Genomic DNA, 13,209 nt, shown 5'->3' with positions numbered 1-13,209 from the left:
TATTTTAAGCACTTACTATGTGTCAGGCACTCTGATCTCATTTAACCTTCACTATGAGGTGGAAATTATAAACTGCATGTAACAGATAAAAACCCTGACTCAGAGAGGTTAGATAAGTTGTCCCAGGGACATAGCTGGCATATAGAGAACCAAGGCCCAAAGTTCAATGTGGGTGAGGCTCATCAGGAATAAACTCAAAATTCCAACCTGACCTGCCTAATAAAGAGAATCATCATTCACTAAAGAGCAGCAGTGCCTGGGACTCAACTAAGATTTCTGCATGTACTGGATCATCTAATCTCCACTGCAACCAGGTAAAATAGGGAGTCCTTATTAATTATCCCCCTTTTAGACAAGGAAGCTAAGGCGAGATGTTAAATAACTCAGCCAAGGTCATGACATTGCCAGGATTTGACCCAGGACTACCAGATTCTAGAGCCCTATGTTAGAATACTCACTCTTAACAGCCTGCAGGAGAACCACCTATGTCATTGTACCAACCAAAGAAAGGAGTTGCATGAAGACTTCAGCCCCCCCTTCCCAGCAGGCTATCCACATTCCAGTGTTACCTTTCAATTCGTCCAAGCACTCTTCACTGGGGGCACAGAATCACTGGCTCTGGGAAGGCTGACGGTGACATCGGCACCTTCCTATGGACTGGGGGCTCTGCTGACACTGCATGTATGGAGGAGAAAGCTCCCAGCAATGATCCCGAGATGCCTGTGAGTGCAGAAGCTGACAGCTCCTTTTTGCAGGCTCTGCTGCACGGGCCCACCCACCTCACGGCAACTCCTCCCCTCCCCAACAGCTCACAGGCCTATTTTGTATTCTTAACAGTAGACCATGTGCCTCCTCCTAGAGGAACTGTGATTTCCCAAAGGAGACGACTGTCTAGACAGAGCATCCCAATACCTCTTGACAAGAAATGGGCCATACAATGTCAGGTTTGATCATTTAGGGTTTTGGGGTCTGTGTTCAGCACCCGAGTGAAGGCCCCAGGCCCCACACCTCTGGATTATCAGACTGAGCATCACACAGTACAACAGCTCATATTAGGGTTAGAACTGTCTTCCCAGCCAGGCAAGCGTTACCAGCAAGAAGTTGCAAGCATGTTACATCCAGGTTTGCGGGTCATGCACTCCCAAGCTCACCACAGAAAGCATTCCATTAATCAGATGCAAACTTGACAGAACTCTTCTTTACATGTTCAGAATAACCAGGCTTTGAGGTAGACTGAACACCTAGTATGCGCCAGGTGCTGTGGCAGGTACATTCAAAGCCAGTATCATAATTTTCACAATATCCAAAGAAAATATTCACAACATTTTATGAGGCAGATAGGACTGCCTTTTTTTTTTTTTCTGGATAGGATTGCTTTTATACAGATAAGGCAACTGAAGCCCAGGGAGGTAAAATACTTTTTTTCACACAGGAAATGGCAACTTCAGAATCAAATTAATCTTTAATATGACTCCAACACCCTTACATCCAGTCAATCATGAGCTATTTATTTATTCTGCAGATATTTATGGAGTACCTTCTATGGGCAGCTACTATGCCACTTATAGAAAATACAGCTGCTAACACAATAGCCTGTGTCCAGTCACCAAAGAACTATGTTCTCAAAAGTGGCAGTGCAGATCTGAAAGGCAGGTACAAAATAATGAAATTAGGGCCTTTGATGAATGATCAGGGCAGGTTTCTCTGAGGAAGTGGTATCAGAGCTGAGACCTGAAAGATGAGAATGAGCCAGCCATTTGCAAAGCTATGCAAAGAGTGCAAGCAGAAGTAACCAGAAGGAGCAGCCTGGGTGGCTCAGTGGTTTAGCGCCGCCTTCAGCCCAGGGCATGATCCTGGAGACCGGGAATCAAGTCCCGCGTCGGGCTCCCTGCATGGAGCCTGCTTATCCCTCTGCCTGTGTCTCTGCCTCTCTCTCTCTGTCTCTCATGAATAAATAAATAAAATCTTAACAAAAAGAAGTAACCAGAAGTGTGAGGGCTGGCTGCAGGAAAAGGTTTGTCATGTTTAGAGAATATAAAGGCCACCAGGGACCAAGGCTGAATGAATAACGGGGAAGAAAGAATGTTTGAGATGACGCAGGGCCTTGCTGACCACAGAAAAGAGGCTAGATTTTGTTGTAAGGGCAATGAAAAGTCAAGGAAAAGTCTTGATGAGAGGAGTGACATGATTTCATTTGTGCTTTGGATTTTGTTTTTGTTTTTAAGTAGGCTCCGTGCCCAATGTGTAGACCAAGGCGGGGCTTGAACTCACAACCCTGAGATCAACACCTGAGCTGAAATCAAGAGTCAGACACTTAACCCACTGAGCCACCCAGATGCCCTGAATTTGTGCTTTCAAGAGGTAGTGCTGCTTGCTGTAGACAAGGAAGGGGCAAGAGTTAGGAATCAGGGGAGAGATGATGGCGGCTCAGACTAGAGTGATGGACTGAATGTGAATAGTAAGGGAACAAACTTCTAGGTTCCTAGCTTGACCAACTCGGTTGACAGTGGTACCATGTATAATGAGAAAGACTGAAGGAAAAGCAAAATGCTCATGAGATAGCCATGGTTTTTATTCTCTTTTACACCAAGAAGAAAAAGAGTAGACCCAGTTGTGTTTTTTTCTGGGGAAGCTGTAAATTAAAGGTTTGAAGCTGCTCAACCTGGTGAAGAGCTGCTGGGAATGAAAATGGAGAAAAAACAGTAAGAATGTGATAGGTTGACCTAGAAACAGGGGTTCCACTTGCTTCATTTGGCCATCCACTACCAAGCTGGGACCCATGGGTGCAAGGGCGACAGAGGAGAAGCTCAGTTTGATGTTGGATGGAGAAGGACAGTCTCGTGATCAAAGTTGTGGAAAAAGAGGTAATGAGCTGCTTCCAGGTGATGATGACTTCCCTGTCATTGGAAGTATTAAAGAATAAACCAAATGACCCCTTGGTTGGATGGTTAGAAAGAAAATTCAGTAATTGTGTGGGCAAACTCCTTTTTTTTAAAAACATTTTTATTTATTTATTCATAGAGACACAGAGAGAGAGAGGCAGAGACACAGCAGAGGGAGAAGCAGGCTCCATGCAGGGAGCCCGACGTGGGACTTGATCCAGGGTCTCCAGGATCACACCCCGGGCTGCAGGCGGCGCCAAACCGCTGCGCCACTGGGGACTGGGGCTGCCCCTGGACAAACCCTTCTAAGCCTAAAATCCTTCTAAACCCTAGGATCCCATGGCTTTAAGATATAATCTTTATTAATCTGACCATTAGGGCTGGAGTTTCCCAAACCAGGCAGAGATTCTTTGGTATGTCTTACCTTCCAGAAGGCAAATAAGAACAAGATTAGCTTATTTCAGCCATCATAAAGGGACTCCTAGTTTACTTCTACGTGTCCTACAAGATGCTGAAAGTATAGTATATACTGGTATACTTTTGTATAGTTTTGTAAAAGGTACAGGCTACGAATCAGATATTTGAGATCTGCAATTTGTTAGCTCTGTGGCCTGTGGCAAGATGCTTAAATCCTCTTGAGTCTCTGTTTCTCTCTTTGAAAAATGGGAAAATGGAAGACTCATGCCTAATTCAGGATGTTTGCTGTGAGGACCAAAGTCCAGTACCAACCCATTACAGCAATAATAATAATGATAACTAACATTTATCAAGTCACTGCTATATTCTAGTACGTGCTATGTGGTCTCTGTGCATTTTTTTCACCAAACTTTACAACAACCCAAAGGCAGATACTATTGTTATCCCTGTTTAAAGAGTAAAGATCAAAATAAATAAATAAATAAATAAATAAATAAATAAATAAATAAATAAATAAATAAATAAATATAAAAATAAATAAAAAATAAAGAGTAAATATTCCTAGAAGTTAAATAACTTGCCCAAGAGTCATACAGCTAGTAATTGTTCAAATTGGGAAAAAACAAGCAAACATCAACAAAAATGAAAAGGAAATAAAAAGCCAAAGACATATCTAGATAGATGTTTAGATATTGTTAAAAAATGTAACCTACCATGAAACTTATCAATTCACTGACTAGACATTTAGTAAATATTTACTAAGCAGATAAATGAATGAATAACTGAATGATTAAATGATTCCTTTTTTTAAAAAAGATTTTATTTTATTTATTCATGAGAGACACATAGAGAGAGGAGAGAGAGGCAGAGGGAGAAGCAGGCCCCATGCAGGGAACCTGATGTGGGACTTGATCCCGGTTCTGCAGGATCACACCCTGGACTGAAGGCGGCGCTTAAACCATTGAGCCACCAGGGCTGCCCCTGATTAAATGATTCCAAAAAACATATATTGAGGTCTTACCAGGCACAGCATCAAGAAACTAGGGTTACACAGAACTGACATTAATTTCATTGAGAGGTTGCCATTAAAACCATAATCTTCCCATCGTAAATAAATTCAGGTACTGATCCATACCCCATGAAGAAAGGTCCTAAGAAAGGTCATTCTCAGACATGCCAAAAGAAGCCAGAATTGCTATTGTTCTTTCTTTGGGAAGTCCAATGTTAGAGGGGTGCTCAGAGTAGTAGCTGAAAACTAAGAGCACATAAACAGAAGCCAAGGGAAGAGAGAGTCTCAAAGAAAAAATGAAAAAGACTTCAATGGGAAGCAGAAATCTAAGAGAACAAAGGCTTTTTAAAAAGGCTGACTTAGGGCAGCCCGCGTGGCTCAGCGGTTTAGTGCCACCTTCATCCCAGGGCATGATCCTGGAGATCTGGGATCAAGTCCCATGTCGGGCTCCTTGCATGGAGCCTGTTTCTGTTTCTGTCTCTGCCTCTCTCTCTCTCTCTCTCTCTCTCTCTCTCTGTGTCTCTCATAAATAAATAAATAAATAAATAAACAAACAAACAAATAAATAAAATCTTTTTTAAAAATAAAAAGGGTGACTTAATACCTAGAATTGAACTTCACTAGCATTTGGAAAAAGAAACCAAGGCTCGGACGCCTGGGTGACTCAGTGGTTGAGTGTCTGCCTTTGGCTCAGTGCATGATCTAGGGGTCCCAGGGTTGAGTCCCACGCTGGGCTCCTTGCAGGGAACCTGCTTCTCCCTCTGCCTATGTCTCTCTCTCTCTCTTTCTGTATCTCTCATGAGTAAATAAAATCTTTAAAAAAAAAAAAAAGAAAGAAAGAAAGAAAGAAACCAAGTCTCAAAGAGCATTTGGATGAACAGGTTAAAGAGAAAGAGGAGGTAGTCTTTTAAGAAGATTGGTGATTAAAAACAAAACAAAACAAAACAAAAAAGGAGATTGGTGATAAAAAGGAGAGAGAGAATAGCAGCCTGGTGAGAAGAAGCAAAAGGACTACTGCTAAGGAACCAAAAGTAAAGGAGAAACCAAAGACCGATGAAAGGAGAGTCAAAGACCGATGACACATCGAAGAGACACAAGGAAGAAAAAGAAGGACTGGGCCCAGGGAAGTCAAGAAGGGCGGGATGGAATGCACAGGAAGAGGTTTCCCTTGGGAAAGGAGAGGTCATCTTCTGCTCTGAAACGGGAATGAAGGAGGAGAGATTATCACTCTCTCTTATCACTCTCTCTCTCTTGAAGCAGCTCTTCACCAGGTTGAGCAGCTTCAAGCCTTTAAGAGAAAGTCACTGTGAATCAACCTGGATGGATCCCCAAATCAATCAAGTCAGGGAACATCATTTTAAGCTTAAAATGATATTGACTTCCTTGGGCCACTACTAAATAAATTGGTATGGAAAAGACAACCATCATTTAGATAGAAGTTCTACACAGTTAAAAAATCAGACTTAGTCCATTATATTCCATTTCTTTGCAGGGGAGGGACAAAAGGAGAAGGAGACAGAGAATCTTAAGCAAACTCCATGCCCAGTGTGGAGCCTGACATGGGGCTTAATCTCACAACCCTGAGATCATGACCTGAGCTGAAATCAAGAGTCAAATGCTGGGATCCCTGGGTGGCGCAGCGGTTTAGCGCCTGCCTTTGGCCCAGGGCGCGATCCTGGAGACCCAGGGATCGAGTCCCACGTCGGGCTCCTGGTGCATGGAGCCTGCTTCTCCCTCTGCCTGTGTCTCTGCCTCTCTCTCTCACTGTGTGCCTATCATAAAAAGTTAAAAAAAAAAAAAAAAAAAAAATTAAAAGAGTAACTTAACCTCAAAGAAACCATATTCCTTCAAACAGGCAATATTATTTGCAATTCTTTTAGATTCATCACAGTACTAAATGCAAGACAAGGAACACTTGGGTGGCTCAGTTGGTTAAGCTCAGGCTCAGGTCATGATCTCAGGGTCCTGGGATTGAGCCCTGCATCAGGCTCCCTGTGGGAAGTCTGCTTCTCCCTCTCTCTCTGCCCTTCTCTCCACTCATGCTCTATGCCTCTCTGTTTCTTTCTCTCAAGTAAATAAATTAAATCTTTAAAAATAAATAAATAAAATAAAGGCAAGACTAGATGCACAGTAGGTATCTAATAAAGAAATGTTGACTGAGGTGCCTGTGTGGCTCAGTTAGTTGAGCAATGACCAGCTCTTAGTTTCAGCTCAGGTCATGATCTCAGGGTCGTAAGATTGAGCCCACACTGGGTTTTGCACTAGATGTAGAGTCAGCTTGGGATTCTCTCTCTCCTTTGCCCCTAACCCCTATTCCCTTTCCTGCATGCGTGTGCACACAATCTATCTCTCAAGTAAATAAAATCTTCTAAAAAAAGAAATATATATCAATATATTTGTGATAACTTTAGCACCAAATTCCAGACTTGATATAAATCTATTTCCAGGAAATGGCACCTTTATGATTGCAAAATCTGAAGAACCCACTTTAGCCACTTTTTTGCACTGAGCATCACCAATGATAAGATAAACTTCATTATGTGCTTCCCATCTTACAGCAATGCCAAGTATACAAAATCAGTTATGTAGAATTCTTGCCAAAAAACATTTGACCTGCATATAATCACAGAGAAATAACTAGACAAATTAGGTTGTGAGGTATTCTTAAGAATCTTAAAAATACCAATTTCATAAAATACAGAAAAGGAAAATCATAGATGGAAAAACTAAAAGAGAGAGATACTAAAGATACATAACAACTAAATTCAATGTGTAATCCTTGATTGGATCTTTGAAAACAGATCAACAATTATATTATTAACATTATAATTAATATTATTTGGACAACAGGGGTATAATAGATTGCAAAAGTGACTGCAATTGTTCATGCCCCTGAGTAATACAACTTTGCAGTTCTTCCCATCAACAACTTGTGATTTGCTTTGGCCAAAAGATTATTACCACAAAAGTCACGCTGTGCTACCTCCAAGTCTAGGCCTCAAAATGTGGTACATACTTCCACTCTCTTTTGGAATCTACCTATATGCCATGGAAGCAAGTGTGGGCTATCCTGCTGGAGGATGAGAGACCCTCTAGGGAAGAAACAAGCCATCCAAACTGAGGCCAACTTAGACCAGCCAGCCCCTAGTGGATCCAGCCGCTGGTCACAGACACTGAAGAAGCCCAGCCAAAAATCAGCTGAGCCTGATCCCCATTATAAGAACCAACCAGTTGACCCGCAGAATTAGGAGCATTAATAATAGGTTGTTTTAAACCACAAAGTTTTGCATAATTGGTTACACAGCAAAAAGGCAACTGATTGAAGGTGAAACTTAAATATAGACTGTATTAGACAATATTATGGAATTGATGTTAAGTTTCCAGGGCATGATAATGCTATCGTGGTTATGAAGAAGAATGTCCTTCCACTATGGAGAGAAATATGAACATACTTAGAAACCAAGTATTGTAATGTACTGTACCCCTCCAGTGCCCCCCGCACCCAAAAAAAAATGTGAATCTACATTCAGAGAAGAAAATATAGCCTATGTGGCAAAATGTTAACAACTGGTAGATCTAAGAGTTTTTAAATGTTCTTTTCACTGATCCGCTTGTTTGAAATTTTTCAAAATAAAAAGTTAGAAAGAAAAAATGCACACTTATCTCCAGGACATGGTGACCTTGAATATTTATCTGGTAACGCAGCACACTACCATGTAGTGAACAAATCCTTCTCAGTCTTTTTAGCCATCCTCTACTTCCTACTCTCTTTTTCTGCTCAAGGGTAAGTGCAGTAGATATAAGCTGAAGTAAACTAGGGATATGCCCTGGTATAGTTAAAAGAAAAAAATCAATAATAGATAAGAAATGTTTTAAAGTAGGTATTAACAGCAAGCGATCACTAAGTGAGATGTTTCTCCCTGATATAATCAGAAAAAAATTCTGTCAGGTTGGCTGAGGCTTGAAAAGAAAAAAAGCTTTGGCAAAACACATGGGCAGGTCCTTGAATTATTTTCTGTTAGAAAACAAATATTCATGTGTTTCTCTATTTTAAGGGATTTCTCAAACGCCTACGAATAAGAAGACTATCTTGCATTACATCTCTTCCCCCTGCAAAATCCCTCAAGATTCTTACCAAGAGAGTTTAAAATTGTTTCTTCACAACCTAATGAAAGCCTTCTTTAATTCGGATCTTCTTCCAAGTGATATACAGCAATTATTAATGCTGTGTATTGACTTATACATACCAACCCAGAGGCCTAGGTTCAAAGGATATAGCTTTCTGGGATGAAATCTAAGAACCTTTGCTTTCTTATGCCATATAGAGAAACTCTTCTTACACTGAATGAATGGCAAACAAAGCCCAGAATATTCTTTATATAAAAAACAGTAATCTAGGTAGAGAGGGTTTTTTAGAATAACCTCTACAAATCTGTAAAAATGTCTCTGACTTCAAAAAAAAATCCAAGCAAACCCATGTATTACCACTGTCAGGTGAGAAAAACATTCAACTTCTATAAGAAGGGAAAGAAACCATCACAAGGTGCTATACAACTAATGAGTGGGTTGTTCTCATCCATCAGAACTAAAAAATTAATGCAGCAAAGATATTTGTTTTAGACATCATTTGGTTCAAAGCCAAATCCATGCCCATTTTTTCTTACAGAATCCCTCAATTCTCTAGCCCACAAATCCCAGGATGCCTCTGACTACAGTTTGAAACTACAATTTTAAATCTAAATGCTTATGCAAAAGGAAGACAGTTAACACATGCAGAGAGAATCTTCCAGGTGCCTCCACAAACTTCCTCAGATTCAGGGAAATCAACCAGGCTCTCTCGTCTTCAAGGGAACTTTGATGTTCAAACAGAATTCTACTGGGCATATTAATTCTCAAAATTGTTCTGTGGCACTGTAAAGACAGCTGCAGAGCCATAGGATTTCCTGGCCCACATCTGTGTATTAGCATACACATCTGGTGAGAGGATGAGACATCAGCAGACCTGGCATGAGTCTCCTCAACCACTGAGTTCCTATTCAGTTGTCACAGTTACATGGCAATAAAGGGCTCTGAGCACGCGAAACACTTGAGCTTGGACTTGAATCTCAGCTGTACTACGTAATGACTGGGTGATGGCGGGCAAATTTTACTTAATCTCTTCAAGCTTAATTTCCTCAGTTGTAAAATGGGGATGGTAATCTTACCAGTTACATCGAGTTATTGTCAGAATCAAATGAGGTAATACGTATAACTATACATGTCAATAAACTTTCAAGAATGTGGGCTCTGATTATTATTCTTTATTATTATTTGGATAGTTATACTAAATCTAGTAAGGGCCTGTATAACTCTGAGATTCTCTGAATTAGCTGTGTGATCCACAGTAAGAAATTTGACACCTCTGGGCCCCTTCCTCATTATCTGTTAAATGAAAGGGTACAGCTAAGTGACCTATAAAATCCATTCCAGCTCAAAAATATTAAAAGGCTCTAGGATTGATCTTACATATTTTCATCTGTGTCTCCATGCCACTGCAAAAATAAACTGGTACAGCAAAGCAACTACCAGATAAATTGTCTTTATCCTTTAATCTCATAACGAACCCATGCATACATAGGATGTACATAAGGTATCACCCCCCACAGAAAAAAATAAGCAAGTATGGAGGAAGCCAAGACTTTGTCCCCTCCCTTTAGGCTGGGTAGTGCCTTCCAAAACACAAGTGTGGGAAGTGCAGTGAACGAATGGATTCATTTACACACCCGCTGAAGCATCCCACATACTGAGGGAGAAGTGCCTTCCTCTACTCCAAAGACACCCACTACTTGTCTCCACATTGTACTTTCCGTAGTGCCATCTTATCTGCCAGCAGCGACAACCAAACTGATGGAGGGCTTGGATTTTGTCATGTTCATTTTATATCCTCAGTTCTAAACACAGTGCCTAGAATGTGGGAAGCACCTAATAATTTACTCAATAATTAAATCCATACTTCCCTTGGACCAAAACTATTTATCTGCAAAGTAACTAGGCCATTTGAGTTGCGGGCCTAAACCTCTGGGGATCCTTTATTGTCAACAATCCAGAGTGTCAAGAACTAACTGTTTCTTGGTGGTGGTGATGGGAAGTGTTGTACAAAGAAGGATTATTTCACCCCCGACCCCGGCTCTCAGTTTCTTCTTTGATTAAGAAAAGGGAAGGATGGAGTTAGATCAGCAATGGCTCATGGGCCAAATCAACTCTATGTCGCCCACCTCCAGTGTAGAATTGAGCTTTACATTTTTAAATGGTAGTAAAAGCAAATAAAGAATATGCATCAGAGAACTTATATATGGCCCCCTAAACCCAATACATTTACTTTCTGGTCCTTTACAGAAAAAACTTACTGACCCTAGATTAGATTATCTCTAAGGTCCCTTCATACCCAGAAATTTTAGCATTCTAACTCTACTGGGTTTCCTTGAACAGTCTGATTCTGGCTCCTCACACAGAGTATTCCCAAGGAAGAGCAGGATCTCAATTGTTATTTGTTTAATTGAATAATTGGATCTGTAGCAGCAACTTTAAGAACTGAATCCCCCACCAAGAGGGTAAGTTAGGTCAATGTGTATCAAATGACCACCTAAGGGGTGTCTGGGTGGCTCAGTCAGTTAAGCATCTGCCTTAGGCTCAGATCATAAACTGGGAGTCCTGGGATTGAGCCCCGTGTTAGGCTCCCTGTTCAGCAGAGAACCTGCTTCTCTCTCTCCCTCACTCTCTCCTTTCCCCCTGCTCTCTCTCTCACACTCTCTCTCAAATAAAACAATAAAATCTTAAAAAAAAAAAAAAAAAAAAGGACTATGTCAAATGACTGCTTAATAAATGCCCCCAGTGTTGACTTGCCACAAGGAGAGCTTGGAGTTCTACTGGCCCTTGAATAAGTGATCCTGTGATGGTCGGGATACCTCAGATTAAGACTCATCTTGCTCCACCAAATAAAAAACACATTTAGCCACCACATGAACAAACCACTTCAAACAAACAAACTTCAAACAAGTTATAAAGCTGTCTAGATGTAGCTATCAGAAACACAGATCATCTGATCAGATAATCTTAATGGTGGCTGGACCCAAGAGAATAAATCCCATCCACAATAAGGTGTATAGAATAATTTAGCTCTCAACATTCTATTTCTCTTCTCTTTTCTGGTTCATATATAATACCAAAACAAGGAAGTCAAACATTTATGTTAAGGCAGCAAGCCAAGTAAAGTCTAGAATATATGATCCCATTAACACCAACGGAAGTTGGAGCCAAGTAAAAGAGAAAATAAGCTACCTACTTCCACTCTCAGTACACATACTTCTCCAAAATAAACAGCCAACAATTATTCTTTTAATGTTCCTTCTCTGTACACCCACAAATCACTCCTAGGCATATACCTTGTGCTAATTTCAAAGGCTGGGTTTCTGGTTTTGTAGTTCTGCGGTTGTTGTTGTTGTTGTTTTTTTTTTTTTTAAGTAGGCTTCATGCACAGCGTGGACCCCAGGGCAGGGCCAGAACCCAAGACCCTGAGATCAAGACGCAAACTGAGATCAGGAGTCAGACACCTAACCGACTGAGCCACCAGGCACCCTTTGTGAGGGTTTTTTTAAATCTTCCTTTCACTCTTTCTCTTTCTGTATGCCTAGAAGGAGTTCTCCTGAAAGGGGCTGAGGGTGCTTTTCTGCCATCCTTCAATGGAGCACCTCTAGTATAGGTAAACCCCAATCACATATTTCATTGTCAGACTATTCCTCAGGAATTACATAGTTGATGGGAGAAATTCCACCCTCTCTACTTTCCTCTAAAGAAACTACTTAGAGCTCTTTCTTTTCTCAGATGACCAAAGAAGTCTGAGGCCCCCCACCCATACCCAAGGATGAGGTGGATTCACACATCTTATTCCCACCCACCCACCCACCCTACCCCTACACCCCACCTCCCCACCCCCACCCAGGCACTATGCTCCAGACATACTGGCCTGAAAGTTAAAAAAAAAAAAAAATCCTGTATATCTCAATGCTCATTTCCAGGCTCTTCATAAACCAGAGGAACAAATAATAGTTTAAATTTGGAAATCTGGATTTTCTTTGTGATGACTGGGTGGCTCAGCGGTTGGGCAGCTGCCTTTGGCTCAGATCCTGATCCCAGGATCCAGGATCAAGTCTCCATTGGGCTACTGCAAAGAGCCTGCTTCTCCCTCTGTTTGTGTCTCTGCCTCTCTCTCTCTCTGTGTCTCTCATGAATAAATAAATAAATCTTTAAAAAAGAAAATTTAGATTCTCTTCCTGACTTTCCTCCCCGCCCCCCTTTTTTTTTAAGATTTTACTTTGAAGTAATCTCTACACCCAATGTGGGGCTTGCACTCACAACCTGGAGATCAAGAGTCACATGCTCTACCGACTGAGCCAGCCAGGTATCCCCTTTTCCTGACTCATTAAGTAAGCTCTTTCTGGCCAGAACATTCAAACAGACACTGACCCTCTGAAGACCGCTGCATGAACCTCAAAAAAACAAAGCAAAACAAAACAACCTCTTTACTTCCCGAAGTCTTGTTATTTTCATGTTTTTCAACCAATAAAAATGGGTTTAACATTAACTGGCATCCTTGCTCCAGAGACAGGGATCCAGCACTCGGGTTATATTGTCAGAGTTCTGGGACTGTCTAAAGAAAAGTCCTGCAATGACTGTCCTCTGTTCCCAGGCCTAAACACCCTCATCCACATTTTCATCAAATTCCATCACTGTAAACCTGTTACGGGGACCCAGCACAGCTCTGATTGCCTGCATCAGCCCTTCTTGGATGTTCCTGCTCTTCTCCCTCTGTTTGGGATCCAGATCATCCAGTAGATACCAAAAAATTATCACAAGGTTAAAAAG

At 41.2% G+C, this 13,209-nt stretch overlaps 1 protein-coding gene across 2 annotated transcripts in view; it reads right to left on the bottom strand.

The window, feature by feature from the left end:
• Positions 1–13,209, bottom strand: part of RAB30 (RAB30, member RAS oncogene family) — an 89,255-nt gene that overhangs the window by 53,236 nt on the left and 22,810 nt on the right. Inside the window, exon 1 of one of the 2 annotated variants that reach the window (XM_038568477.1) lies at positions 570–750. The exons of the other annotated variant lie outside the window; for it this stretch is intronic. The gene's annotated coding sequence lies outside the window, so the exon portion shown is untranslated. Of the gene's footprint in view, positions 1–569; positions 751–13,209 lie in introns of those variants that run through there. 2 annotated transcript variants of the gene reach the window in all.

Source organism: Canis lupus, chromosome 21 (genome assembly GCF_011100685.1).
Source record: "Canis lupus familiaris isolate Mischka breed German Shepherd chromosome 21, alternate assembly UU_Cfam_GSD_1.0, whole genome shotgun sequence".
Lineage (NCBI taxonomy): Eukaryota > Metazoa > Chordata > Mammalia > Carnivora > Canidae > Canis > Canis lupus.
This window is presented reverse-complemented; position numbering and strand designations above follow the sequence as displayed.